Raw genomic sequence first — 5303 nt, forward strand, 5'->3', positions numbered from 1 at the left:
GCCCTTCTTTCTCCGAGTATTCACTTTAGTTTTCCATGCCTAGCTCTTTCTGCCCTACTCTGCTATAGGCTCAAAGCAGTACTTTATTAACCAATGATATTCACAGCATACAGAGGGGAATCCCACATCACCTCCCCTTTTCTGTTTAAATAAAAAGGAAGGTTTTAACTTTAACATAGTAAAATTACATACAACAAAACAGATATCAAGCAAGAATTACAGTTACAATATTTATATCTACTTTATCTTTTATCATAACTAAGGAAAACTATAACTATAAATTCTTCAACTCCATCAAAGACTCCAGAAGGATATAATATTACCTAAGTAAACAGGAAGTCCATTGTAAGCAACTTCCAAAACTCTAGAATTGACAGAGACATCTCACTGCCTGCGTGATTTGGTTCCTATTCCCCATTCATGCAGAGGATTGTGATCTGTGAGTCTATCCCAAAATAAATAATCCTTTAAAATACTCAATTCTGAGCTAGTGTGTGATTTCTTTTAGTGTCCTTCTTCAGTTGATAGAGCTGCAAACTAAAGAAAAACCAAATATTGTTAACTGACTTTCACACTTCTGCTTAGATGCCTTTATTCAGCCCAAGGGTAGAAAGTGAGCATGTCTGGAGCTAGATGAGAGAAAAAACTAATAGTTGAGTCTAGGAAGAAGAGTAAACAGATACTCTCTATTTCAACCTAATTTTTGAGTCGGGTGCTTGGTACAATATTGTCTTTCTCAGAGTTGTCTTAAAATTACATTTAGTGACTTATTTTTGAATGATGAGTTTTACAATTCTGACTCTCTCTGTTATTGCCTCCTTCCAGTGTTAAAAGTTTCCAAAACTTATTGAACAGCTTAAATTCAGGGGCTGCACTAAAAGCAACACATATACAAAAGGACTTCCCATACCAGGCCACAGTAAACTGATGAGAGTTTATAGTTGGTGGGGGCACTCACTGAAGGTCTGTGATAGCAACACTGTCCATAACAGTCACAGAACAAAGTGATGTGAGGAAAAAAAGTCTTTCTGACTGCAGGAAAAAAATATCTTATATTAGTTGGTGGCCAGCTAATTTAGGAGTCCAATTTCCTGGAACTTGCGAGAATCAGGCATTAGCTATTGACCCCAGCAACATCATCAAGTAAGAACAGGGAATGTGCAGATCCACATTAAAGTAGAAAGTTATCGGAGAGGACAGAAACACCCACATGATGCAGATTTCGTACAGACAGGGCCTTGTTGGGACCTTCCCAGGAGGCAGAAGAAAGTCAAGCCCAGGGAAAGAGAGTCAGGAGGCCCCTCATGTTAAAAAAACAAGGAGCAGAAAATTGGGAGAGTTAGAGAAGCAGAATGGCTCCTATGCCATTGAAAGACACATAAAGGAAGAAAGGGAGATATAGAGGGTTAGGCAGATGGTGGAGGCCAGTGTGCCATCTGGGTCCAGGTGATGGCGGTGAGAAGTTATGCCTTTTTGTCCAGCCCCTAGTTCTGAATCATCTCCTCAAAGAATGGTTGCTGATCTGATTGCTTATGCTTTTGTTGAGACACTCCAACTTTCCTTTCTCAGCTCTTTCTGAGAGGTACAATCAATCCCAGGTATCAGGGATGAAGGTACAATGCTAGGGTCTGCTGGAGTAGCTGAAGCTGAGTGTATGTATCCAGTACAGAATGTGCAAGTTCCTAGTAGTTTGTGATGATGTTTTAACAGTGACATGGAAACCCCAAGGTTCTTCAAGTGGTGACAGGTTCAGAAGAAGAACGATGCTATAAAGCAAGAGAGTAGCTAATAGGAATATCAAATATCCAGCCTTAAGATAGAAAAGCAGAAAGAATGGCAAGAGAGTTCACAGCCCTGACATCTGGGAAGTTGAAACCTAAGTAAGACACAAGTATTCTTCTTAACTCCTGGATTCTAGGCCAATCACCTAAACAGTTCTAGTATTTATTAATAATCACTTATCATTTGCATATGGCATTTCACATTCTAATAGATAACATAATAATAGTATGCATTGTAGTAGCATTTCATTTGTATTTTAATAAGTAAAGCTTGCCTGAAGATCTGAAATGTAAAACAGCCACATTGGCCAGCCTTACAGTCCAGGTAGCAATCACACACACCTTTAACCCCAGTAACACAATAACACGCACCTTTAATCCCAGTAGCCACAGTAGCTTGCCGTAGAAACCAGGTGATAGTAGTGCACACCCTTAATCCCAGAACTAGAGAGGATTATAAAATGAAAGGAGACAGCTCTCAGGCTCAGTCTCATTCTGAGGTTTCCTGGAGGTAGGATCATCATTTTTAGACTGAGGTCAAGGTATCAGTGGCTGGCTGCTTTGCTTTTCTAGTCTTCAGGTTGAACCCCAATATCTGTCTCTGAGTTTTTATTAATTGTGCTACAGTACATTTTATATATGTAGTCAATATCCTTAGGGGAAAGGAAGAGACATATAAGTTGAGCAACTTTAATTTTTCTGATACCATTGATTGGCTGATTCATAAATTGAAGTACAAAGGTCAGGACTAAAGAACTTTTGAGAGGTTGGTTGAGTATCAGAGTGAAGGTCACAAAAGCACCTTCTAGACATGTTGTGCTCCAAGACTTCTCTCTCAGCTTCTTTTCCTTGTTTCTGACCTTCTCTGGGCTCAAGAGTCAGGTTAGAGCCACATCTCTCTTCTGTTCTCACTTTGAGGATTTGCTTACTTGATTGATTTTGTTTTGCCCTCATTGTGGAAACTGTTTTATGAACAAGCTTTTGTTTTGCATCCTTGTACTCCTGGTTGTTGCTTCCTATCAGATTCCAGAAGCCAGGGTCTTCTTTGCAGCATCAAAATGTTAAAAATAGGCCCTGACAATTAGGAGACACAAACAACAGGCATGTAAAGCCTGCAACTGAATGTAGATTCTGCCTCCTCTAGACATTGGTCACCATCCTTATGACCATTATTTGCTGATTTTTAATCCTTAGGACATGCAGACATCCCAACATCTTGGTCTTAAACATTCATTAAAACACTGAGAATGTGTTCTGTCTTCTCTTCTTATTCTTTGCAGGTGTTAGAAACAAGGACTCACTCTCTAACACTAACTTCTGAGTTACTGGCAGTTCTATCCAGAGAGTGCTTGCCTGCATCACTATCATCAAATATGTTCTATAACTTTGCCCTCTCCAATTTTTAGTTTCATGACTTAATGTTTGGATCCACCTGGAGCTTATTTTTTTTTATGGGTTAAGAAAAAGTGGTCTGCCTTCCTTCTTTTCCATGTGAAGCACCACTGTGTGTTTACATTTGCCATTTAGTAGAATACAAACTTTTAAAGTATATCCTAAAGGCTTTCTGGTTTTACGAAGTCTCCCTTACCATATCTCACTTTTAAAAGTAATTTATTTTTGTTTAATGTTCATTTGTGTTTTTCTTGCACGTATATCTGTGTGAGGGTGTCAGAAGCCCAGGAACTGAAGCTAGAGACAGGTGTGGTCTGCTATGTGAGTTCTGGGACTTGAATCCCAGTCCTCAGAAGAACAGCTAGTGCTCCCACCTACCAAGCCATTTCTCCAGCCCCACCAAATCTTATTTTGATTATTCGAGTCTTCTCTTTCTCTTAGTAGTTTTGTTTTTCTATTATATTATAATCTCTTTTCCCAGACACATTTACCAAGACCTTTCTCCTTCCCAAATTCCCCTCCTACTTTCATCTCTCTCTCTCTCTCTCTTTTTTTTTTACTGGGAGTGGGCATACACTCACTCAATTAAATAATTAGGGTTGCCTATATGAGCATGAGTGGATTAATTTTTCTTCAGCAGGGGCAACATGACAGGGACTAAACCACTAATTTGGGGTTTGATGTTCCTGTTTATATTTTTCAAGAACCAAGTCTTTGTTACATTGATTCCATGAGCTGTTTCTTTACTTCCCATTTTATTGATTTCTACTCTGATTTTTCTTTCTTGTCCACAGATTTTCCTGTGTTTGTTAAGATTTGACTTGTGTCCTCTTTATATTTTTGAGAAAGTTCTGTACTGGGAGAATTGTGTATGCTGCTGTATTTTCATGGAATGTTTGTAGATGTTGGCTGTGTCCATTTGGGGGATTGTTTATCTCAAATGTTTTTTCTATTCCCAATCCAAATATTATGGCTGAGAGAGCCTGTCTATTGGTGAGTACATGGTATTTAAGTAACCCTCTGTTATTGTCCTGAGGCTAACCTGTGTCTTTACATGCAATAGTGTTTGTTTTATGATATTGAGTGCACCAGTATTTTGTGAATATATGTTTAGAATTATAATATCCTTTTGGAAGATTGCTGTATTTTTAAGTATGAAATAACTTTCTTTATCTTGTATGACTAGTTTTTGTTTGACCTACTTTGTCATACATTAGATGAGCAATGCCTTTAAAATGGGGAAAGAATCCTGGAGGTAAATGCTAGGATAGTGTTAGGATCCACATATTTTAGACATTGTTAAGCTAAGGAAGCTGGGCTGGATAGTTTTATGTCAATTTGACACAAGGTAAAGTCATCTGAGAGGAGGAAACCTCAATTATGAAAATACCACCAAAATATCAAGTTATAGCCAAGCCTGTAAGGCACCTTCTTAATTAGTGAGGGCCCAGACCATTGTAGGTCACCAGTCCTGGCTTTCATTAGAAAGAAGACTGAGCAAGTCAAGGGAAGCAAGTCTGTAAACAGCTCCCCTGTATGACTTCTACATCAGCTCCTACCTCCAGAATCACACCCTGCTTGAGTTCCTATCCTGACTTCCTTCAATTATGGGCAGTGTTATAGAAGTGTAAGTCAAATAAACCCTTACCTCCTTGGCTTGTTTTTTTGTTGTTGTTGTTGTTGTTGTTGTGGTGGTGGTGGTGGTGTTTCATCATAGCAATAAAAACCCTAACTAAGATAAAAATTATAGTTAAGAAATATAGACAGAGTATGATATGGAAAAAAATAGGAATAAGAGGGGAAGTATATGGATTGTGCATGGGAAGAGGAATAGAAAGCACACAATAACAAGTTGGGTGAAGAAATGTAAGAGAACAATTTTAAAAATTTGACTAAGCAATATAAAATTAAGCAAAAGTCCTATGAGATATCTATATGAGAGTAAAGATTAAAATTTAAAACGCTGTACATTTGGAGTTAGGTTCTGGCACAACTGTGGTGAACCAAATGATATTGTTCATAGGTCCCTCCAAGTATGCTTTCAATGTAACCTAATTTAGGGAAAGAATTAAATCATAGATGGCTGAAGTCAGGGTGACAATACATATGTACACACACACATATCATTGA

The sequence above is a fragment of the Alexandromys fortis genome, unplaced genomic scaffold (genome assembly GCF_014885135.2).
Source record: "Alexandromys fortis isolate MF-2015 unplaced genomic scaffold, M_Fortis_MF-2015_v1.1 scaffold_17, whole genome shotgun sequence".
NCBI lineage: Eukaryota > Metazoa > Chordata > Mammalia > Rodentia > Cricetidae > Alexandromys > Alexandromys fortis.